This window comes from Sturnira hondurensis, unplaced genomic scaffold, assembly GCF_014824575.4.
Source record: "Sturnira hondurensis isolate 20B ecotype Veracruz unplaced genomic scaffold, ASM1482457v3 Scaffold0004136, whole genome shotgun sequence".
NCBI classification, from domain to species: Eukaryota; Metazoa; Chordata; class Mammalia; order Chiroptera; family Phyllostomidae; genus Sturnira; species Sturnira hondurensis.
In genome coordinates this window covers 21,032,750-21,043,580 of record NW_028076767.1, presented here as the reverse complement: position 1 = coordinate 21,043,580, position 10,831 = coordinate 21,032,750, and the positions used below count along the sequence as shown (strand labels likewise).

The 10,831-nt window shown below is 39.4% G+C and overlaps 1 protein-coding gene across 10 annotated transcripts in view; it reads left to right on the top strand.

Annotated features, from left to right (window-relative positions):
- Positions 1–3,613: 3,613 nt before the first annotated feature.
- Positions 3,614–10,831, top strand: part of LOC118985418 (RNA-binding protein 12) — a 38,656-nt gene continuing 31,438 nt past the window's right edge. For 2 of the 10 annotated variants that reach the window (XM_037043957.1, XM_037043950.1), the window contains exons 1-2: positions 3,785–4,178; positions 8,896–8,948. The gene's annotated coding sequence lies outside the window, so the exon portion shown is untranslated. The other 8 variants (XM_037043948.1, XM_037043947.1, XM_037043953.1 and 5 more) reach the window with 8 other exon arrangements.

The window sequence follows — 10,831 nt, the reverse complement described above, 5'->3', positions numbered from 1 at the left end:
TGAGAGAAAGAGGAACAATTTGTTCTTCCACGTATTTATGCAGTCACTGGTTGCTTCTTGTATGTGATCTGACCTGGGATCAAACCTGCAACTTTGGTGTACTGGATGACACTCTAACCAACTGAGCCATCCTGCCAGACCTGTATTTTAAATAATTTTAGATTTAGCAAAAGGTTGCAAAGGTACTACAGAGATATATATCTAATACCCAACTTCCTCTCACTTAACATCTTAGGTATATTTGTTAAAACTAAGAGATTAACATATGTACATTACTATTAACTAAACCTCAGATTTTATTCAGATTTCAAAGGTTTTACAATAAAATTTAAAGGACATTAATGTCCTTTCTCTGTTCCTACAGAGAAATAAAACTACATTTTATTCTTCAATGTAGTATCTTAGTTGGATCCTACATTGCATGTAGTGTTTTTTTTATGTACTATATTATACCTACAAAGGGTATATATAATATAGATTTGGTTTAAAAGTGTGGCCCCCCAGATAAAGTGCTTCTCAGATAAGGTCAAATTCAAGGAGTTCATCATCACCAAGTCCTTATTATATGAAATGTTAAAAGGACTTATCTAAGAAAAAGAAGATGTACAGTAAAAAACATGTACAGTAAAATGACAGCAAACTCACAATTATTAACAACCATACCTAAAACAAAAACAAAAACTAAGCAAACAACTAGAACAGGAACAGAATCACAGAAATGAAGATCACATGGAGGGGGAGGGTTAGCAACAGGGTGGTGGGAGGAGAGAGAGGGAAAAGGTACGGAGAATAAGTAGCATAGATGGTAGGTAGAAAATAGGGGGAGGGTGAGAATAGTATGGGAAATGTAGAAGCTAAAAAACTTATAAGTATGACACATGGACATGAACTAAAGGGGAATGTGGGTGGGAGGGGGTGTGCAGGGTAGAGGGGAGTGAAGGGGGGAAAATGGGACAATTGTAATAGCATAATCAATAAAATATATTTTTAAAAAAGATGTTGAAATCCTAACCCCCAATACTGCAGAATGTGACCTTATTTGCAAATAGTAATTTCACATGTATTTAGTTAAGATGAGATCATTCCAGAATAGGTTGGGGCCCTAAAAAATAATAATAATCAAATAAAAGTGTGGCCCCTACCCTGGCCAAGTGGCTCAGTTGGTTGGAGCATCTCCCATACACCAAAAGGTTGTGGGTTTGATTCTCAGTCAGGGTGTATACCTAGAGTTTGGGTTGTGTTCCTGGTCGGGGTGTGTACAGGAGGCAACCAATTGATGTTACTCTCTCACACCAATTTCTCTCTCTAACCCCCTCATTTCCTTTCTCTCTAAAATCAATAAAAAATATGTCTTTGGCTGAGGATTAAAATAATAAAATGTGTGGCCTGTTTTTTTTAAACCTTTTTTATTTATTGTTTAGAGAGGGGAAGGGAGGGAGAAAGACAGGGGGAGAAGAATCAATGTGTGGTTGCCTCTTGAACACCCCCTATTGGTTTGCTTGACCCTTTGGTTTGCAGGCGGGCACTCAATCCACTGAGCCACACCAGCCAGGGCTTGGCTTTTTAATTTGCTGGTTTTGGCACACGGGGCTAAGCACCAGGAAAGTCTGCCAAACAAATCTTCCCAAAAGCTTGTTAGAGTTGTGGGAATTTGGTCCCTGATATTTTTCCTTTCATTCATTCATTCATTCATTCATTCATTCATTCATTTTTAGAAAGAGAGTAAGGAAGGGAGAATGAGAGGGAAACTGCTATGTGAGACAGAAGCATCAATTGGTTGCTTCTCACACTACCCAATCAGGACCAAAGCTCAACCCTGGCATGTGCTTTGATGGTGAATCCAAGTTGGACCTTTTGCTTTACTGGACAATGCCCAAACAACTGAGATATACTGGTCAGGGCCCCTGATTTTTTAAAATTTTTCTTTAAAAGACTTTATTTATTTCCTTTTAGAAAGAGGGGCCCTGGCTGGTGTAGCTCAGTGGATTGAGTGCAGGCCTGCGAACCACACGATTGTGGTTTGATTCCCAGTCAGGGCACATGCCTGGGTTGCAGGCCAGGTCCCAGCAAGGGATGCACGAGAAGCAACCATACATTGATACTTCTCTCCTTCCCTTCCCCTCTAAAGATAAATAAATAAAATCTTTAAAAAAAAGAAAGAAAGAAAGAGGGGAAGGGAGGGAGAAAGGGAGAGAAACATCAGTGTGTGAGAGATACATCCATTAAGTTGCCTCTTGCACACCCCTAACTGGGGACCTGGCCCAAATCCCAGGCATGTGCCCGGACAGGGGATTGAATCAGAGATATTTGGTTTGAAGGCCAGTGCCCAGATGCTCAATCCACTGAGCCACACCAGCCAGGGCAGGGCCCCTGATTTTTAAAAAATATTAATTTATTTATTTTAGAGAAGGGAGAGAGAGAAACATCCTTTTCCTATTCCACTCATTTGTTCATTCATTGGTTGATTCTTATATGTGCCCTCACCAGGGAAGGAACCCACAACCTTGGGCCTCATCCCTGAATTTTGTAGTTGACTCCTCACTTTCTGTCTTGGAAGATTACTTCAATTACCATGACATTCATGAAGCTACAGGGTAGACACAGGGCCAGTGGAGTCTGGGAGGCCTGGACCAAAACAGCATCGGTATAATTTTTTCTATAGTCAAATAAATTGAAATACATCTGCAGATGGGTTAATGAAGACTGGTGGATAAGGCTCCCCTGATAGAAAAATTTTTTTTTTTGCTAACAATTTTTTGCTAAAATTTAGCTAACAATTAAATTTTAGATATTTATTTATTTATTTTTAATTGTATTTATTTATCTTTAGAGGGGAAGGAGAGAAGGAGAGAAACATCAATGTACGGCTGCCTTTTGTGCGTCCCCTGTTGGGAACTGGCCTGCAGGGAACCAGCCTGCAACCCAGGCATGTGCCCTGACTGGGAATCGAACCGCGAGCCTTTGCTTCGCAGGCCCGTGCTCAATCCACTGAGCTACACCAGCCAGGGCTTGACTGAAATTTTTTTAAAAGATTTTATTTTCAGAAAGATGGAAAAGGAGTGAGCGAGGGAACCATGATGTGAAGAACGTGGATTAGTTACCTCTGGCACGCGCCGCTACCATACGCAACTGCGGCAACCCACGCAGGTGCCCCGACCAGGAATCCAATCAGCGACCCTCCCCTCTTCAGGACGACGCCCAATCACCTGAGTTACACAGGTCAGGGCCCTGACTGAAATTTTTAAATGAAAAAAATCCCCTTCTGCCAGGGGATCAATAAAACTAGATACCACTTTATGGTTCTTTTAATTCTCAAAATAACCACGCAAGGTAGGTACAATATATTTCCCTCCTTTCGCAAAGACTTAAAGAAGTGAAGTAATTTGCACAGAATCCCGCAGCGAGGGGCGGATCCGGATACTATAGCCATCCCACTACTAGCGTCCGTCTCTTAAAGCCTGGTTAGAGCGCAAAAGTCGCACAAACTGACTCAAAGCTCTTCTCCCCTCAAACACCGGTAAGTTCCGGGAGATTGCCCAAAACCCTCAGTGCGCTTGCGTCGTCTCGTCCGTGACGTCAACCACCTCACCCCGCCCCTTCTGGAACGCGGACCTGCGGAGCGGGCTGGCGGCCATTTTGTGAAGCGGCAAAGGTGGTGGTGGCTGGGCTGCTGTAGGCTCCGGAAAGCCGTTCGCGCAGGGGCTGTCGGCCGCGGGGCGGAGGCACTCGCGCGGGGGGTAACTCGGGTCTGGGTTCGGGTGCCGCGCAGCACTCCCCGGTAAGACTCCCGCAGCCCCGGAACGGGCGGGGCTGTGCGGGGCTCGAGCCGCCCCTTGGTGGCCCGGGGCGGGGCCTTCGGAGGCCTCCGAGCCCGCGGCAGCGAGCGCCCCACACAAAAGGGTCGGGCACTGCTGCGGGGGCCCTGGGGCGCCACTTGCGCCTCTGAGGCCTGAGAGTGTGCAAGAAGGACGCGAGAGAGGATGAGCCTGCATACCGAAGTGGGGACGAGGCTATAGCGAGGACGCCCCCGTGGTCTGAGAGGGAGGAGGCCAGAGCTGGGTGGCCCAGCGGCCTGAGAACTAACGGGGACTGCAGTGAAATCACATCTGTATTCCGAGTGAGCAAGGTTTTCTGTGACTCCAAAGGGGCAGAGACTATAACTGCATCTCTGCTTCAAAGTGAAGAGATTGCAGTGAAGACACTCCCTCCACCCCAAGTGGGAAGGAGGCCCTGTGGCTTCCCAGAAACCAGTAATAACTAGGACACACCTGTGGGGAGGAAGCTGTAGTCGGTACAGCTCTGTAAGTCTAGGGAGGAAGTCTTAACTGGCCGAATTCGTGGCCTGAAGGTGGAGGGGGTTGTAGTTGAAATGATTCCAGGGCCCAACGCTGGGGCAGGGCTTACCCTCGAGGGTACCACTTGGAGGACAGCCTCCAGCGCTGAAGGAAGAGGCGGTCCAATGGGATGTGGTCTGGAGGTGCTTTTGATGGAGAGTGAATTTGAGTTTCTCTCGTGAAGGCTGGACGTGCTAGTTTGCAGCCACGTGAAGTGGGTGGGAGGAGCTTTTAGGATCTACAGGTTAGTGACGGGGTGGACTCCAGTGCAGAGAGGCTTAGTTGCCTATGGTAAGTGTGTGGGCTCTGTGTGCAACCAGTGTGTGCTTTATAGTGAAAAATCTGATTTGATTGAGGGTTATTCTGGGTTATTCAGCGCTAAACCGTATTCTGGGATTTGTGTACTGTTAGAATTGCGGGCGCGTCAGGAGAGATTTCTAGACCCTAAAATCCTCCTCTGGCTCCTGGATTCCCAGAGATCACCTGATGTAAATTGGGGTAGTTGGCAGGAACCGTTCTGTATTACTTAAGATTAGGGTGATGCCATTTAGTATAATTGAAAAAAAATGTGATTGCGACTGAAGGTTTGTTGGCGAGACTTGACGGGAGTATTTCTCAGCACTTGCTTGATTGGTTTAAAATGGTGTCGTTTTTGTAAGATGCGGTATTAGGAATGTGAATTGCTTTGAACCTTGTGGCCTAGTTTATATTGTTCATGCATTGTAGAGCGTTTACAGTTGAGAAAAATTCTACAAGTCTGGACATATAGGTCTATCTTGTTTCGGTTTTTTAATTAGAGAACTGTAATACAAGACTGGTTGTGCTTGTTTTGAGGATTTCTGGATTTGTGGAAAGTAAATGTGTTCCGGTATTTTCCAAGAATATTAAAAAGTTGGGGAACTGTTACACAGGTGGTTAAAAGAATTTTATGATAATTTTTGAAGAAAATGAATGTTTAGCGTGTTTATATAAAAGCTGAGGATGTATTTAGTCTTGCTGGAAATTTTTCTTTAATGAAACTGCATTTTTATATCACCTTACATGCTCGATCAAATATTATTTTGTTTATGAATTGTGATGCATAATTTCCATTTTTGTTATGTTCATATCTATTAGGTGAAAAACGTGAAATTTTAGAAACTATTGTGGTAGTTACTTGGGACATACTGTTGTGTGCTAATACCAGTATACTTCAGGCTTTTCACTTTCTTTGACATGCCAAATGTTTTGATTGTTGCATATTGAGAGTTTGGGGGCTGTTGGTACAATTTTAGATGTGAAACTTGATTTTGTGGGCCAGTATTCTAGGTGCTGAAATCCAGTGACAATTTCATACTGTTTTTATTCTGTCATTGAGTTGAGATGAATATTTTTTGCAACTGTTACAGGAAGAACTTCTAAGTGTCAGTAATAGTTGCACAAAAGATGTTTTTAGATATCCGATTCCAAAATGCAAGGACTGTTGTAAAATTCTGTATCTCTTTCTTCCCTGGCCCACAAGTACTTAATAAATGTTCATGGAATAAATGAATATTGTTAAATGTTTTAGGTAAGCAGGAAAAAACAACCTAATTTATAGTTTTATCAGCTTTTACTACCACCACCCATATACCTGTTGGTTTTCAGAGTTTAGTTCATTAAATTTATAGCCAGGTTTTAAGTCTTAAGACCGATAGTGAGGGTGAATGTGGTCTGCTAGGTTAGAAGTAATATTGTTACTTTGAAGTTTAAATCAAGTAAGATAATGAATTTTTTTGTTGGCATTTGGGGGGATTGAGAAATAATATTACAGTCTTTTTGGCAGGAGGAATAAATATCTTATTTAGAAATGTCTTTTGCTGCCTTTGAGTACTGACTGGGAACGTTGACTGATGTCTTGTCAAAGGGTACATCTCCCTGAGTGTCAGAATTGTTTCATTAAGAATGATTCCAGAATCTGAAATGTGATCCATTTGGGGATGGGAACAAAATCAAGTGGATAAACCTGTGTATCTTTGCTTTTCTGATGCCTACCATAATTTGATTATGCTGTTTATAGTGTTATGCCCTTCTAAGGTGAACATTTGAGGGGTACTGGTTTTTGTTTCTTTTAAATCTGAAGAATTTAATTCTGCTGTATCCTGGTTCTTGCTGATTAAAGACTGATTACTGAACAAAGTTAAAATTCACCGTTGGATGTTTATTACCAGATGAAGAGTGGAAATGGTTGCGTTCTGGTTTGTGCCTTGGCTTCCTGATAAAAGATGATTGTTAGACATTTTATTCTGAAATCCAAGTAATTGGAATGGCCAGTAAATAAGAAAATCTGTCCTGTAAGTAGTTTTTATAGCAGATATTTGTAATTTGCACATGCATGTGTATAGTATTTGTAAAGCTGAAGCAAGACCATTGTGTTCGGACTAATTCCTAACATAAAGTGCAAGAATTTACTAAAGCAAGCTTCTTATAGATTTTCTGAAATATGTATCAGTGGACTTAATGGCAGATAAGGCCCAATTTCTCTTTCCTACCCTAATGCTCTGTGCATAGGTAAAACATGGATTTACATAGAAATGTTTCAGTCAGTTTTATCCTAAAATCCACCAAAGTTTAAGATGATGGATTTAAGTAGATTTTTCATTTTGGTATCCAGCATTTAGTTGCTAACTGACATTTAGAACACAGGAATGAGTAGGTTTCCTGGAAAATAGTTGTACCTTTATTAAATTACTGTGTTCTTCATAAAGTGAGGTGTTAAAAACAAAAGTAGTTAAGTTCTCAGTGTATATACCTTGCCTATTTGAATGTGGAGGTGTAGCAGCAAGAGGAGTGAAGTTCTGATTTCTACCTTGAACTTTCTGTGTACTTTTCTTTGGTATGGGTTGAGATGAACCTTCCCCCGTGCTAAAGAGAAATTCACTAACATATCTAGATTGACTTTTATCATTTTCATTTTGTCTTTTAGATTGATTTTGTACTGTAAACTGAACACATAAACCTTGAACTAGGCATTTGATAAGTTTAGCTGGGCCTTTCAACCTTTCCTTGTGGAATGAGATGTTTCCTCCTTTTTACAGTTATTTCTGGCAATCCTGCAGAAACTTCTGGGAATAGACAGTTTCTTTCCAGATGGACAGAAAGTGCTTTCTTGGTTCTGGAAGGGAAGAGGTTAAGCAACTTGTTTCTCTTACCTGTAAGGACCAAGTCCTGGCCCTAGACCAGATCTTTTGAATTGGAATCTCAAGTAGGGGATCATCTGTTTATCACAAGTGCTTATCTAGAAAATTACCCTGGTTCTTTATTAGCTCGTAGCCTTTACTTAAAGCAAGCTTTTTTTCTGTTTCACATTTCCCTTTGTGACCCCTTTAAATGATTAATTTGAGAACTCTTCAGACTTCATTAGGATGGGTTTGTACAACATAAAAAGATTAATACAATGCTCTGGGTTTTTGAAAGCATGGTTATGAGATATTTGCATAATTTTTTGTGGCAAAACAGTCTCACTGTTGGGTAATTTGAGTAGTTTAGAAGATGTTTAGTTTGTCCTTTCGATAACTTTAGAGTAACACTAAAATTTGTTTTAATGTTTTATTTTTTGTGATATTAAGCTCACTGATGGTTCTTCATCTTGAAAGATAATAGTTAAAAATGAGCTTCATTCTAGTAGTATTCTGTTGATAATTTTCATGCCTAAAAGTAACAACTTTCTTCTTTGTTTCTCTGAATTAAAAAATGATCTTTTCAGTGTAGTTGTCTAATCACTTGGTCATTTATATTGCTTGTGAATTGCTTAACTTCACCAGTTTGGGAAAAATTTCGGTGAAAGATGATCTGTTTTTATTTTGGGAAGTACTGTTAATATGGTAGCTGTTCTTAGGGAGTTTAAAAAAAATAAGTTCCTTGGGACTGTTAAGGAGTTAGAAGAAGCACTTTTCCATAATGTTTTGAACACCAGTGGTTTTAACTAGGAATTAATCCTTTTAGCCAGATCTGTGTCTTTGTTTATGTTTTTTGGTGTTTGATGATATTTTGGTGCAAAGGAAAAGATATATTGAAAGATTAGTTGCAATAATTTCCATGAGTACCTTTGAATTGATTAATTTGTCCAGGAAGTGGTGTACAAACTTGTTACTGTGCTTTTTTATTACGAATTGTTGGGAACCTGAGAAAATAGGGCATACTTTGACTTGTGTTAGAGAATTTTCAGTAGTGGTTTAATTGAGTGATAAAAGCAATTACCAGCTGAGAAGCTGAGAGTTTTATGACTTGTTAGTTTTTATTTATTCATTCTTGGACTAATTTGTGATACATTCTTGATGTATATAAATATGTAATGTTTTGAGAGATACTCAAATCTGAAAGCAATACCAAATAATAAGCATGTGTAGGATTTTGGTACACGTCTTTTTCTTCAAAAAAATTTTTTGATATGCATTCTAATGAAGTACTCTGGTTTCAGACTTGCCTTGGTAATGTACAGTTCAGTGTGGCCTTGTGCGTATTTTGTGTTTCCTGCATTGATTTTTGCCTCCGTTTATTCTCTATTGCAGTCTAAAAGTTGGTTTTAATTGGTTGCCCACAGGATTGACTTGGCCTCTACTTCTTGTTAAGAAAATACATCTCTTGTTTTATCAGGTAAGAGATTTTGAATAGAGGGTTTGTTTTATACCGAATAAAATGAGATAGCTAGCATATTAAGTAACATGAAAGTATGTATAGTAACTAAATTGTGGGGTTTTTGTTGTGTGTGTGTGTGTGTGTGGCTTTTTTAAACAAGCTCATCTGAGGGATGAGGGTGGGGTAGATTGGGTACCATGGTAGAGGAACAGCCGTTGCTTCCTTTGGGGGTCAGTTTTATATGGATGCATTTCTCCTGAATTTCTGATTACTAGGCAATAAAGTATCTGTTTCCTTCCTCAGTTGCATTTAGACTAATTACAAATACAGGTGCTTGTTATTGGCATGGTTTTTAATATTCCTTAGGAGTATAGGTGTAGATAATGAGTTATATGTTTTAGAATACAAATTTTGGCTTTAATAGAACCTCAGTGATTGGAATCTAACCCTCTTATTAAATAATTAAGGTAGGCTCCAAACAGGTTGAAATGATTCAGACAGGTACTTACTAGCAGAATAGCAGATCTTCATGTTTTTCAGAACCTAAAAACTCTTCCTTTTCAGATGGCTTTATGAATAAATCTTGTGCTCTTTTGGTTTAATCCTCAGCTCTCTTCTAACTGGTAATCTGGGCAGATTTTGAATATCATATTTTCATGTGTACCTTCTATGGACTTTCACTAAATCCCTTTTCTTAGCAGCAAATGGTTTGAAGATTTACTGTGCGTGTCACTTTAGACCTATGTTCAGTTTTTGTGTTCTTGGGACCAGATCAAGTCCCTAGTTTTATTGTCTCAATGCAGACTAGTCTTTCTCTCAAGTTGTTGTGGGTACCTAGAGTACTCATGATGTTTCCCCCGTATATAGTGATGAAATGATTAAGTTTTTTTGTTTGTTTTTTTTTTTTTGAAATTGAACAGGACAGGAATTGAACAGATAGGAATGCTATCTCAGTTTTGCTCACATATAGCCAATAGAGTCAGTAAAGAATGAGAATTTGATTTAATGATTTGGAAGTTTCTTAATGAACTTCCTGATAGATTGCTAAATAGTAAAATAAGGAGAAAAAGTTTGTTGGTATAATCATTTTTTAGTATATTTCTTGTTGATTCTTGTAGACCAGTTATAAAAACTTCCCCCCTCTGCCCAGTTTCTGGTGTTTTATAATGGTCTCATAAAGAGCATTTTCTGTTTGCTAATCTCCATCTTTCAGGATTAAATTTGAAGGTGGCTTGTGTATATGTGTGTGTGTGTGAGAGAGAGAGAGAGAGAGAGGGAGAGAGAGAGAACTGTCAAACAATATCTTTACAGCAGTCATAACATTGAGCTGTAATTACAGGTTTTTTGCATTGAATTAGTATTTGTATAATATTTAACTTTGAAAAACTGCAAACTGCTTTTATAGATTTGTAGAGTTAGAGCTTGCAACAGGAAGCTTTGCTCTTCTGATGTTCTCATTTGAGAAGATAAAACCAAAGTTTAAATACTTTATAATTCCCCTTAGGTCACAGAGCCAGTTTAACAGGTTTTTATTTAAAAGTTGATTTTTAAGATGGCTTGGGCAATACCTTATGTTGTTGGCCACATAAAGTTCAAATTAATATTTTTTTAGTGCCAAGAATTTGTTTTGTATCGCTTTACAAAGGCCTGTCATTGGCATTTACTTTCAGATGTCGTAAGAACTGAAATACTAAAATTTTACTTAAATCTTAGGAGAAACTTTTCTTTTTATTAGATCAAAATGGACACTAAGGAGATCATTGTGCACCCAGAAATTCCACAAGAGTTGTGTTGGGCTAGAAACTATAGCAATCACTGAATAAAGTGTATACCCTAGTTCTAAAACAAAAAGCAAAACCAAAAAATACCTCTTTTTTATTATCAGCCCTTCCCTATGGGAA